Consider the following 15,185-nt stretch of genomic DNA (forward strand, 5'->3'; position numbering starts at 1 on the left):
TTTCTTGCAGATATTCCAATGCACCATGGTTGCTACTTTGTTGTGTCATTGTTCATCGACAGTCTGTACAATCTTCTTGCAGCAGCTAATTAAATGGCCCATTGTTTCTTCAGCTTCTTTACAGAGGTGGCACTTGCTCTTGGCTGTTGTCCTCTGAATTCTGGCATTTGTTGTTAAGGTTTGGTCTTGTGCAGCCAGAATTATCCCCTCTGTCTCATTCTTCAGCTTTCTTGCTCTTAGTCATTGTCAGGTCTTGTTATTTGATTGCCTACTAGTTCTTTTGTGTATTGGCCATGCAATACTTTCCTTGGCATGTCTTTTTTTCTATTCTTCATTTGGTCTTTCTTGTACGCCAGTTTGCTCTCTCCATATACAGTAAGCCTTCATGGCGAATTAGCTCCAGTCCATCTTTTCCACTGCCCTTCAGATATTCTTTCAATGCCCTGTTTTCTTCTTCAACATCACTGTGTGGATGAAGGACATAATTCATTGTCATTGTCATTGCCTGGTGTTAATTCCCTTGATGGTATTTCCTCCACTGAGTTTGGACTTTAAGATCCTCTTCATTCTCATGACATATTCACTTCTAACCTTCTTCTTGACTTCAGAGGCTTGATGTTCTCAGCTTGAAGTACATCCAGGGTGTTAGTAATCCAGAATGTATTCTGGATCCAGACTCTTATTGTTATTTTCATAGGACATCTTGATTCCTTCAATTTGCACCATTTTTTGCCTGTTAATTAGGTGGGGGGGATACCGAGTTTCGGCTGTATAAATTATTAGGGATAGAATCAAGATCACATGAAGTGTTAATACCACTTTATAATGCCTTGGTAAGGCCACGCTTGGAATACTGCATTCGGTTTTGGTTGCCACGATGTAGAAAAGATGTGGAGACTCTAGTAATAGTGCAGAGAAGAGCAACAAAGATGATTAGGGGACTGGAGACTAAAACATATGAAGAACGGTTGCAGGAACTGGGTATGTCTAGTTTAATGAAAAAAAAGGACTAGGGGAGACATGATAGCAGTCTTCCAATATCTCAGGGGTTGCCACAAAGAAGAGGAAGTCAAACTATTCTCCAAGGCACTTGGGGGTAGAACAAGAAGCAATGGGTGGAAACTAATCAAGGAGAGAAGCAACTTAGAACTGAGGAGAAATTTCCTGACAGTTAGAACAATTAATCAGTGGAACCACTTGCCTCCAGAAGTTGTGAATGCCCCAACACTGGAAATCTTTTAGAAGATGTTGGATAGCCATTTATCTGAAGTGCTGTAGGGTTTCCTGCCTTGGCAGGAGGTTGGACTAGAAGACCTCAAAAGTCCCATCCAACTCTGCTATTGTATTGTATTATTATTTAAATATATATAAGTATTATATCATCAGACAATGACCACATTGGTCCAGGCTTGATAAGGAACTCCTTCCCCATCCCTGTCCTTTTCTGCTATTTCTACAAACCTCTGTAGCAAATATAATGCTATGTTTCTTTGCCAATAAGTAATAGTTTTCACTTTCTGCCTCTTCATCTTTTGAACACTACAGAAAACAAAAAGAAGGCATATTGCTTCTGTGCATAAACAATAGAATGATAGAAAGCAATATATTTCCATTTGTGACAACTAATATGGATTAATGTGTTTGTCATGTGGAACACCTGACTGGATACATAGAGGTGTCAGTCTAAAAAAAATCAATAAAACCCTTAAATGAAGAAGAAGGAAAAAACCATGGACCAAATGGCTTTTGATTATAAAAGAGAAAGAGAGAGAAAAAAACCAGATTTTTCAGAGGCTGTATATGTAAGCATTCATAGTAGCAGAGTTTGACCTCTTCGTATAACTTGCTGATTATAAAAATACATTCCTCAAGGAAATTGTTGTTTTTACTGTTGTAGTTAATTTTGCACAGGCATAAAGGTACTGCTTCTTTAGAGGATCTACATATTTCAGGTTCAAATAGAAGTCAGTCTTAATGAGGGACAGTCAGAAGCTGTGCTTCCAGAAATCCCGATGGACTTCTGAATCATTTTGGAATTATGCATAGCCCAAGAATAAGGCCAATTGATGTACTAAGTATAGCCAATGGTGTCCCTTGATATTCATTCATTCATTCATTTGCAGCCCATATGTCTATTTGACCTCCAATTTTCCTGGATAAGACTTATGGGAATGACAGATAGCAAAAAAATAAATAAATGGTGGTGCTATCCCCACTTTCCTGATCCCTCAAGCACACACACACACATGTGCATGCACATATTCACATGCACACAAACATGCTCTTGTGGCAAAAGAAAGCAACGATAGTGTCCATATTAATAGACTTTTGGGTGCAATTCCAAATTATCTGAAGTACCATCTGAACGCCATTAGCATTGACAAAATCAGTATCAGTCAATTGCAAAAGGCAGATCGACTTTCTATGGTTTTATTTCTATGGTTTACATTCGATGGGGATACTTTTAACACCATTACGCAACGACTTCTGCAGATACTAGTTCCTTGGGGGGGGGGGGGAAAACTCATTAGGTGGATAAAAATGCCAGATCCAGTCTAAGGATCTAATTGGCCATGCAACCAACAATGATAATATCATCAACTTTAAAAGTTCACACTGTAGAAATTACAGGAATCACAAACGCCAAATATTGAAATCAAGAACAGTATCACGGGGAATTCTGGCAATGAGTAGCATCTCCCAATTCAGAAAAAAAAGACATGTAATTACTTAAATATATATAATCCCAAGACTCTTTAAATGTAACACGTCTGTGTGCCTATTATTATTATTTTCACAAAATCTTCCTCACTCTTATAGCTGAACACTGTTCACTTTTTAAAAAATAAATAAAGAGCAAACTGTGGGAGAAATGTAGACCTGAGCCTAAAAAGCTTACTGATACTGTGCCATATATATTTTAGAAAGATTGCTAGCTGTTTGAAGTCATAGGTTGTCCAAGCAATCCTATTTACATTTGGGAGAAAAAGGTTGGCATCTCAGTCCAAATAAATTCCCTCCTTTTCTGAAAGGACAAATAATTAAAAAAAATCCCGGTGAAGCCAGGCTAAGTCAGAAAGGTTGGAGGACGTTGGGTTGTTAGAGATGATCCAAACTTGCACTGTGCACAGATAACTTTCCAATCAACTGCATGGGCCTGTTTACTCAAGCACACAAGTCTTCTTCCAAACAGAACCTCCTGCCTAAACCATGTCTCTGCATGACCAAGCCTCTTTCATTTCAAGAGCTGTGATGGCTCAGTGGTTGGAATGCAGTCCTGCAAGATACCTTTGTTGACTGCCAGCTGCCTGCAATTTGGCAGATTGAATCTCACCAGGCTCAAGGTTAAATCAGCTTTCCACCCTTCTGAGGTTGTTAAAATGAAGACCCAGATTATTGGGGGCAATATGCTGACTTTGTAAACTGCTTGGACAGGGCTGCAAAAGCACTGTGAAGTGGCATATAAGTCTAAGTACTGTTGCTATTTCTCCAGCTTCTGACTTTGGAATAGAGGTCTTGGTGATGATATGATAATGCTTTTTATCCTTGCAATTATTTAGCATATTTATATAGCTTTTCATCTCAAAAATATGTGACTTTGGGAAGCATCATCTAAAATAAATTTAAAAAATGGATAAACAGATAATATGTACAAAATATAAGAAAGTGGGAGAACGACACCACTTAATCCCAGAAAGCCATGATGAAGCTTCTCCCTAGACTCCCCAAGGCTAATGAAAAAATAATGTTTCAAGGGCCTTCTAGAAGATAACAGAGGTGTGCTAACTTCACCTCAAGAGGAATGATGTTCAAGAGGGTTGGAGCTACAATAGAAGAGAACGCCTTCTAAATCCCACCAGATGGAGCAGGCAGATGTCATTGGAAAGAGTAAAAACCTGGTCCCATCTATGTAGGACTTTAAAAATAAAACAGTATCTTGAACAGAACTGCCAGTGCAGCTCCTGTAATGTAAATACTCAAGTTGTGCAGTGTTTGAGATTCAAAACAAAAAGATGCATCCCTTAAAAGAATTGCATCTGTTTCTGGAGCAACACAACCACTAGAGGACAACAGAGAGTTAGAGTTTGCTGCATTCCTTTGTTCCCATCTAGTCTTCACCCAGAAGCCTCCTAATGTAGGCTTAATTTAGTAGTTGAGAAGGTACCTATCAAGCTGAAAAACCCTGAGACCTCCTAATTCGTTTTCTAGAATAAGGATTATGCTCTAGAAATCAAGGACATTTTCTGCTATTCAGTTCGGGAGAAGTTAAATAGTGGAGGAATCTTTCAAACTTATCTTCCAAAGAGGCTTATGTCTTACTAGAAATCTTACTAAGAGACACTAAATTTTATGTCATGCCATGAAAATGGATGGAGAACAATAGACTAATAGATTAATGAATATAGGAGTTAAACAAATCTGTTAGATTTTGGTTTTAAATCATCTGACCATGGGGTCTTGAGTGCTTAGCTTTTAAAGATTTTGGGTATATATAGCAGGGGTGGATTGATGCCAGCATTGCTGCTGGTTCACTGCACACATGTGCGCAGTTGAGAGTAAATTGTTCTGCGCATGCACAGAACATTAAAAAATGATTAAAAACCAAGCCAGCAATGGCCGGGGCAACTGGGGAACCAGTTCGGGAGCGTGTCCAGCCTGCCATCCTTACCGGTTCGGCGAACAAGTCCCAATTTCCACTACTGGTTCGGACTGGTTCGAGCGAGCAATCCACCTCTGATAGTCATACTGATTCTATGCAAAGAATTGAGTCTTTTTGCCTAAAAGTTCTGTTTCCTTAACAGCTTTGGGCCATTTGGTCCTTCCCAATGACACATCTCAAACTGATTCTACCTTATCAATCAATCTGATTTCCCATCGTTGGAATCTGATGTGAAATAGAAGAATAAAAAGATAAAAAAGAACATAAGCCTGACAGATTTGATCACTTCTTAAGGCTTTGCTTGAAATGCAACTGGGAATAATGTACAACATGTACTTAATAGAATAGCCTTCTCCTATTTCAAATAATTAGTCATATGAGAAAAGTGACAATTAGATTACATATGTTGTGGTAGCTAATTAGAATTTCTAAGTAAGAGCCAATAAAAGTTATACGCTTAATGTTCCATAGACTGTAAAATAGGAAAATGCTATAGTAGATCTGAATATAGTCTCACAGACTCAGTAAACACATTCTTTTGTAATCTGTATTCTTAAGTATTTTTTGTTTGTTTAAAGAGTATTCTTTTGTTAAGTCTAATCAAAATAGAAAGGGTCTGATTAGTGCAAATTGAAATTGATTATTCATGAACTTCAAAAATTGCAGTGGATTAAAATGGGAAGTTTCAAATAAAATAGGAAAAGAGCAGGCATATAACAAGGAGAAGGATTTACACCAGTGGTGGATTCCTACCCGTTCAGACTGCTTTGGCCAACCAGGTAGTGGTTTGGAGGCCTGGGTCTCTGGAACCATCAAAAACAAGATGGCAGTGCCTATGGCGCTGCCCGGAGAACCGGTTTGGGAGCATGGCAGGCCTGGGTCGATGACAGTTCCAGCCACCCAGGCCTGCCATGCTCCCGAACCAGTTCTTTGGGTGGCACCATAGGCACCGCCATCTTGTTTTTGAGTTCTGCGCATGCACAGAGCAATTTAAATTATACTGTGCATGCGTGCACTGCGCGCATCAAGCACATGCACACACGCGGCACGCACATGAGTGAACTGGAAGCTGGAACCCATCCCTGATTTACACCTAACCAAGAACATGCTCCAACTACATTTTGTGCACTTATTCTGTAAGAAGGTGACCAATCATACTTTTTCAAGAAAAAAATAATTTGAGATCTCAGAAATCTCCTTTAAAGATAAAACCAAACCAAAATAAGAAAAAGAAAAAAGCATCCAGCATTTTATTCCAGACCACAATACTGTTATTTTCTCAGCATCCCTCATAGGTAAATTAAAAATGAATTGGGTCCAGATAAGGTGCCCAGATGATATGGAACAAATTGCTTTTGTAGTTTTTCCTGTTTTCATTCATTGATCTTGTACTGCCATCAAACTTTGATATACTTGGATATTATTGAAATTTGTTTTATAGTCACCAGCTTATATCTGTGTTCTCTCAATATATGCTTGTTTGAATTGTAAGTAGAGATTGATGTTGTTGGACATAAAGTACACCTCATGAGCTTTATACTGGGAGCAGCTCCTAATTACTTGTTTGTAACCATGGTAATAGCCTAGCAGTCCTTTGGGATATTCTAAATTTACCAGGCTTTGCACAAATTGAGGACTGTTTTTTTCACCTCCCAAAATGTTAAAGGAGGTGAAAAGGATACCATGAAATTAGATGGATAGCACAAAGAAACAAGCAACAGTTATTTTTTTGAGTCACCGATGGATTTATATAGGTCTTCTCTTCTGATGAGAACAGATCATCTTAAGATAATTAGGTCTTGCCTGTTCATTAGAATGTCTGAATTAGGTCCACTCCAATGTTTTACACCACTTCTGGATCAATTCCAGTTCTCAAGAAAGATATCAGTTTTGGGAGGGTGAATTTGATTTATTTCTCACTCTTTCCCAGTTTATTGGAAACTACAGCAAAGCTGGTGTGTTCGTTTTAATTGCTACAGTTCTGCAGAACTTAGGGGGAGGCTCTTTTGCTACTGGCAGAAATTGTTGTCTTCTAGCTTTGGGCTCATATCAGCCATTACTTTCCACCCCAGAGAGATTTAGTGTTTAGTGTTTGGTTTTTTTTTTTCCATTGCTCAGAAATTATTTTTCCCTTCCTTCTCTCCAGGTAGTGTAGCAACATACATTCATAGTCACAGCTATTGGGGAAAATGTCCAGTTACAAACATGCCCAAATGCAATCAATTTATCATCACAAATTATCACTCTTCCTTTTTATTAATGCAACAAAAAAAGTAGCACAAGGCAGCGGAGAGCTTTGGGAGAATTTGGAGGGGTGCGTGTTGATCATTTACATTTTTTTGAACTCTCGTTTTCCCCTAATGTAGATTTTCTTCACAGTTGTCTTTCAATTTCTTTGCAAGTCAACAGACAGTTGCCCTCAAATGCATGATTTTCTCCTACTTCTCATCGGCAACTAGTTTGGTGGAATTTTTTTTTATTGACTCTCAGGATTTGGAGGTGATTCCATGTCCTGGTTATAAGCTGCTTTGCTTGAGTGGGGCCATTCTCAAAGTAAATTAATCAAATAAATATAGTTTTGGCTTTTTCTTGAATAGAAAGTCATGATTTTATTATATCTAATATTTTCCAATTTTCCTAAGTTAGGTGAAATTATTGCAGTCCTTTATCTCAATTTATAGGTTAGAATCTGAGCTATAGCAATTACAGTTGTTAATGTCTGCCTAATGACCCAATTTAATTATTTGCTTCTTTTACTATGAATATGAAATTTCAATTAATATTAGCCAGCATACTAATATTTTCATGGACGTGGCCTTATTTTCTTCTTTAAAAAAAAGTTAGTTTACCATGTTTATAAATCTCTCGATCTATTGCCTTGTTTTAAAAAATTATTTCCTTGATTGTTTTTGTCTCTGATTATGTAATTTTTGTCGGCCAAGGTAATGTTTAAAACATGCTTCTGAGAAATGTTTAGAAAAATAAATGGAAATAGAAATAGTTGATCTAAAGAGTTGACCAAATCCAATTTAATATTGCTTGTGTTTTGCTTGTGGGTGATAAGAAGAGACAAATTATCAAAGGGTCACTTAAATTTTAAGAAAAGTGATGGGGATTATTTTATTAACATATTTGTTTGTTTCTTTATTTATGCAATTTGTCTGCCCCCCTCAGGATACCAAAGCATGAAATAGAAATGCATGCCTTGTCATATGTAGGAATATCCATCACTTTCTTCTATGCAAAGGATGTCAGCTTTAGAAATGTGTGTTGCTTATGAAATTGCTCTAATTGCAGATACTTTCTTGACACGAAGAGTAGATGAAGTTCAAAAAGTCACATTTTCCCTTGAGATGCTAACGTTATAATCTCCATACTCTGCAGGAGAACTGAAAAGGCTAACTTTTGCCCTTTATTATTTGACCTAATTTAGCTTCGAGGAAACTTTGCAAAAAGTTCTATGAAATGAAGTGACTTTTGCCTAGGAGGGCTTCTTGTTGCTAAACGCTTTAATATAGTTCCAATACAGCTAATTAAAAACAACAACAACAATGTGCTGACTTTCTGTTATAACTTCATTTCCATAGATATATGTTGAGCAAATTACAAAGCATGTTTCCTCATCTTCCTCTCCTTCCTAAAAGGGGCTCTATTTTTAATGAATTAAAATAAATTTTTCCCAGCTTTGCTTTAAACATGAATTTAAAGAATCACAGACTTCCTTTTGTTCCATGTCATTTTGACACATCCACACCAATTATTAAATGTGCCCAGATGCCACTAGGAATGCTTCCATAGCCACAATGGAAGTACGCAACTGCATTTTATTTATTTATTCAACTTCAACAGACACCCATCTCAAGCCAGTGGCTCTGGCCACCTATAAAGAATTCAAACTGGCTTCTTCTTTTTTTTAAGGCAAATTTAAAACCAAAGCATCTCTTCTCTTCACCAGCAGAAGTATGCTTACATCTGGCTTGTGGTGAAGGATATGGAAGTTTATGGCATATGGCAAAATGTAAAGGAAGAAGATTGATGTTTAGAAAAACAGGAAGGACACCATCTTTCTTCTTTGGGGCTGTTCCCCTTGTAATAATAGATAGGTCTCGGGAAGAAAGGAGATAATGATATGGAAAGGAAACTACACCATACAGTAATTGTATTCACATTTTCATTCTGACATGACTTTTTCCAGGTGGTACTATTGCCATATTATTCCCTTTCTACCTTCATTCCTGGATAATAAGGTAAAACGATTGAGACAATTGTCTACACAACTTTCACCAACTTTCACCAACTTTCTTTCTTTGCGGACTAGTGTGAGGGGAAATGGGATGGTCCTGCATGAGCAGTGAGTGAGTGCACATGTGTGCATAAGCAGCTCCATTTGCGCAAGCGGTGGGCAAATGCCACTGGCACAAGTGGAGCTACATGCACACTCGGCCTTCCCACCTCATGTCTGTGGCAGCGGTGGGTTGCTGCCATTCCTGACCAATACAGCCATACTGGTAATGGCCTGAAGCAGCTGAGAGTGTACCGATATGGTGGCTTGTTTGGCCCACCCTGCCCGGACTCTATAGTTGTATTTATGCCCAAAGGCACACTGCGCATGTGCACACAGCATGCAGAGCCTCCACACACATTGACAAGCAGCTGGGTGTCGCAGGGACGGTGGATTGAGCATGCATGCGCAGCACACATCAGGCACATGCACAGCACATGTCAGGCTCCTGCACGGACAGACCACGATCAGCGTACTGGTAGCGATGGTAAGAGCAACCAACCACTGGTTTGTGGCTTGGTTCCAAATGGGCAGTGGCCCAGTACTTGGTCATGGCATGGGGGTTGGGAAGATCTGATCTACACCCCATCTTAGAATCCTACCGAAGTGATAACCAAAGCTGAATGCCGAATCAAATAGGTGAATTCAAATTAAGGAGTAATAATAAAGTTATAATGTTCTCTGAGGCCTAGATTGGAAAGTATTAATATTTGTGCTTTTTCCTGAACACAGTGTTCAAATGGGTTCCCTGGAATAGTTGAATCATATACAGAAACCCTCCATATAGTGCTACAGGTTTCAGAAAATAAAGCCACAAACTGGATTGCTTATCTCACAGCTGGACTCACTGGAGGAGAGCCTAATGCTGGGAAAGATGGAGGGCAAAAGAAGCAGGAGATGACAGAGAATGAGATGGCTGGATGAAGTCATTGAAGCAGTAGGCGTGAGCATCAATGCACTCCAGAGGATGGTAGAGGACAGGAAGGCCTGGAGGAACATTGTCCATGGGGTCCCGATGGGTCGGACCTGACTTTGCAACTAACAACAACAACATATTATAGCACTCTGATTTACTTATTTCCAGCTATCTTCCTTTTATGTAAAAGTATCGCTTTAGATTAGAAGAATATTTTTGAATAAGCAGACAAATAGCTCCCAGCAGCTTCAACCAGGGATGGAAATTCAAGGTTACTACTCCTTACTCCAAAAAGAAATTAAATATTACTAGACAACCCATGACCCATTTTGACATCAGATATATTTTCTTAGCTAAGCAGAAGGTGAAAGTCAAAACCATCCATTTTTCCTTACCTTATTCCTTACTGCCTTCAACAACATAGAACTTCTAAACTACTTGAAAAATTCTTAAAACTTCAAAGAGATATTCAGAGATGAATTTGCCATGAAAGTAGACCACGTTGAGCTATAAAGCACAGTCAAACACCGGGAGTTGGCCATGGGAAATATTTTATAACATTTTGTATTATGTCAATTTATGATACTTTTATGCCCTAAAATGTTTTATAAAATCTGCCAAATTTCAATTCCAAGGAAATTATAGGTCCTGGATTTTGGACACATTCTGTAGATTAGTTTATTTGAAGTAACCTTGGTTGAAAAACATTTTGCCCTATGATGCGCCATTTTGTGTAGTTAAAGATTACAGAAGATAATTTTAATGGCATACATATTTAATTTCTCTTTGTTTAAATAAGATGTTGTTGTTCATGGCTTTCTCATGCCTTGTTGGCCAGTTAGTAACTAGACATTACTAAATTCCATCTGCCCATAATCATTTTCCATGTTCTTATCTTTCAGCTTTGCTTCTTTGTGAGTTCAAGACTGACTGATTGATACAATTATAACTATTTAAAATAAATGCATAAAGAAATTGCAGAACATCAACATTCCATTAGAAACAGGGAGTAGTAGTAGTAGTAATTTCAATTGGTAACCTTTATTTTATGATATTATTTTTCAGACAGCAATTTCAGTTCACAGCTTCTTTATTCTAAACCACCAAGTCTATTCACATTAGTGAGAGAAGAATAAATTGGTTATATAGCCTAAGGCCCTAAGTGTTGCTGTAAATGGTTTCTTTCTTTTTAAAAACTTCCCTGAGTTTTAAAAATAAACCACTTGTGCCCTTGTGTAGAATCTGTAGTGTTGAAAGTAACAGGAATTGTATTGAAAAATGGATTGTATCCCTTGGACATCCCTGGGTCAGAAGTAACGTCTCCCCCATCCAAATTCTAGGCATAGTTGGCCTTTTGCCTTTTTGAAAATCACTTGAAAATAATTTTTGAAGTGTTTTCTCTCTGTGATCAGGGAGGAAGATAGCTAAATATCTGACAAAGAAATCTGCACCGTAATATTGTTGCAAAATTTAAATTTGCTATTAGCCGTTTTTGTGTTGTTGAGGCTTGGGAGTTTCTGGAACATCTGGTGATGCCAAAATAACCTACATTCATTTATGTTTTTTAAGTTGTAAAATCATATTCAATCTTGACCTACTCAGGAAATCTATCATAAACGTCCTGCTGATTCTGACAGTCGTACAGCAAAAACACCCTCTAATGAGCATTTAATAGTCACCAAAAGTTCTGCATTAAGTACAAAGCCCTTTTGATTACTTATTCCACTAATTTAAAGTAAATGCTTTTACAGATGGCATCTGTTAGGCCGCTGAGCGTGTGCTGCATTTCTATGTAGTCACAGAAAATAGATTCCAGCTTTGGTATAAAGATTGTATTTGGGGAGGGGGTGGGAGGAGAGATCAAACATGAAATACTAAATAAACATTTATCAGTAGTGCCTTTTTAAAAAGAGGAGGAAAAAAATAATGTGCTCATGGATTTTTTAAAAAAAATAGTTTAGCATCTTAACACAAAGGGGAAGACACTAGAATGGAGGCAAATCTTTTGCATATCCAAATATCTTCTGTTTATGAGTCACAAGCACTCTTGAGAAGAAACAAGGACAATATTGGGCATGAATTGTAGGTGGGGGGATAGGCCATTTTTGCCATAGAAAGTGATGCACTGCATCTGTATCACGTTTTGTAACATCCAAAGGACTTATATCGGGATCGCATCCTGCCCCATACATCCCTACGACCAATTCGCTCTCACAGAGAGGGACTTCTCCGGGTGCCGTCCACTAAGCAGTGCCAGAGGGTGGCGCCCAGGAGTAGGGCCTTCTCTGTGATGGGCCCAGCCCTCTGGAATGACCTCCCCCCTAGGATATTAGGATTACCACCGACCTCCGCTCCTTCCGTTCAAAACTCAAGACCCACCTTTTTCAACTAGCAGGCCTGGCTCAACCATAGCTCCATCTTATTCCTCCTGGCAATTTTTAAACTTGTAACTTCCATTGGGGTTTTAATTTAACTTATTTTAATATTTCTATGTTATTATAATATTGTATTGTGTTTTATACCTCCTCTGTACAATGTGTAATTTTATAATATGTGTTTTATTTATTGTACGCCGCCCAGAGTCCCTTTGTGGAGAGGGAGCGGCTAACAAATTTAATAAAATAAAAATAAATAAAAATAAATTATATGTGATATTCCTGTTTATGCACTCTGTTAATATGAATGAGGATGAAATTATGTGAGCTGCCAATAAACTTGGACTACACCAGATTGGGGAGGGCTGCCTCAACTGGGTGGGAAACCAGCAGGAAATGTATTTCTTTATTTTATTTATCAAATTTGTTTCCTGCAGATCAGGCAACTCTGAGCAGTTTACATCAGGATAAACGACATATAAGAATGCTTATACATATAAAAGTCAGAGGTGGTATTCAGCAGGTTCTGACCGGTTCTGGAGAACTGGTAGCAGAAATGTTGAGTAGTTCAGAGAAACCGGTAAATGCCACCTCTGACTGGCCCCGCCACCATCTATTCTCTGCCTCCCGAGTCCCAGCTGATAAGGTGGGAATGGAGATTTTACAGTGTCCTGCCACGCCCACCAAGCCACGCCCACCAAGCCACACTCACAGAATCGGTAGTAAAAAGAAAAATTTAATCCCACCATTGCACCGCATAAATCTGAAAGAGTTGCCAACCATCTGAATTTTGATGATGTGACCATGGGGATGCTGCCACAGTTGTAAGTGTGAAAAATGGCCATATGTCACTTTTCTCAGTGCCATTGTAACTTCAAATGGTCACGAAATGAACTCTTGTAAGTCAAGGACTACCTATATTGACATTCATTCCTTATGTGGCGCTATATATGTTTGCCTCTGTGTGTGTGTGTGTGTGTGTGTGTGTGTGTCCATTTTGCAACACCAGCAGTTATATATTAATTTTGTTTTCTTTAATGTAATTGATTAAAGATTAATTACATGATGCTGAGACTTGAAGGCTAAATATAGTCTGAGAATAGAATTAGGTGAACTAAGCAACTGAAATATGTTAAGCAAAGGACAGAGGTCCCAGCTGATCGGGACAGGGGTGGGTGGCCATTTTTTTTACTACTGGTTCAGGCATGCTGGCGCTCATGTGTGCATGCACACACAATGCTTCTGCACATGCTCAGAAGCACCTGGGTGAGTGGGTGGAACCTCCCACCGCTGCTACTACTAGTTTGCCTGATCCGGGCCGAACCAAGCAACCCACCTCTGCATCGGGAGGAAATGGGGATTTTTGCAGTAACCTTCCCCTAGAGTGGGGTGGGAATGGAGATTTAAAAGTATCCTTCTCCTGCCATGCCCATCGAGCCATGCCCCCAGAACTGGTAGTAAAAACATTTGAATCCCATCACTGATAAAACTGTATTAAAATGACAAAAATCTAAACAAGCTAATAAAGAGGGTTTTGGGGGGAAAGGTGGGAGCTCCTCTGTTAGTGTATCAACCATCTCCAGCCAGTAGCGTCTTCTTCAGCCCCCCCATGCCAGTCCGCATAAGGACTTTCCCAAAGGCTAAAAAAGAGAGGACGGATCTTATCTCCTGTGAAAGATGTTCCAGGGGGAAGGAGCCATGGCAGAAAAGATTCTTCTTCTGTATCCCATCAGCTGATCCCTTGGCTGATGGGATCTGCAGTAGGCCCCTTCTTCCAGCATTAGTAGGATGGGCCAATCCCAATTGGGAAAGATAAATTCAAGATCTCCTGGACCCATGACATAAAGTGTTTTAAAGGTAATAACCAACACTTTGAATTGCCCCTGGAAGCAGATTAGCAGCCAATGCTTCTCGCATAATAGTTAAATTACATCCGCCATCCTAGGGACCTCCAAAACTGTCCACGCTGCTGTGTTCAGGATCAATTGTAGCTTCTGAATGCTCTTCAAGGGTAGCCCCATTTTGAGCACATTGCAATAATCCATGCAACCAGGATGTGAGTGACTGAGAACAGGGCTTCAAAATCCAAAAAAAAGAGCACAATTGGCATATCACACAAAGTCGTATAAAGGTTCTCCTAGCCACTACTGCCACCTTCTCTTGGAGCAAAGGTCATGAGTTTAGAAGAACCCCCAAGTTGTGCACTGGGACTATCTGGGGGGTAGTGGCACCCCACCAGAGGTGGTATTCTGCCTGTTCAGGCCGGTTCACCTGAACTGGTAGTGGAAATTGAGGGTGGCCCTGCCTACCCGCCCCAGTCTAGGGCATCCCATTTAGCACTTTTTTAGCCAAAGCGCTTGTGTGGAAGCCTGAGTGAATGCACTGATGGGCTCACATTTGTGAACCAGATCCTGAGACTCCATACTCACAGCACAGCCACAGGAAATATTAATGTTTGGACTGACAAACTAACTGTGATGGTTGCTAGCAAAGGACCATGAACTCATTGAAAGCTGATTTCAGACCAAAGACTTTACTTAGACCTTACCTTCATGCTCATTGTAAGAGGAGCTCAAAATACTCCTATCAGAAATAAGTGAAGTTGAATGGCATAGTCAGGTTACTGAGCTGGAATTCTGTTCAGATTCCCAGAAGAGAGGGATGCATTCCAGAAGAACAAGAGAGATCACTTTCTCCCATTTGTGTGGGAGAAAGAGAGTGAAGATGGCTCCTCTCTAATAGTTCCCAAAATACCTATATATTTTATGGTAAAGGTAGTCTGCTTTTGTTTGGAAATATTTCTGCTTACAGGTGAGGAACAATAAAGAAATATGTTCAGAAGAATCTCAACATGTCTTTCTTGGTTTGGGGAGACTGACAGTCGCACTCTGAAGGAACTATGTGTTTGTGTGAATTGTAATTCATTCCATTTTTGGATATCGGAGGCCAATC

Source organism: Natrix helvetica (assembly GCF_964273705.1).
Source record: "Natrix helvetica genome assembly, chromosome: 3".
In the NCBI taxonomy this organism is placed as follows: Eukaryota; Metazoa; Chordata; class Lepidosauria; order Squamata; family Natricidae; genus Natrix; species Natrix helvetica.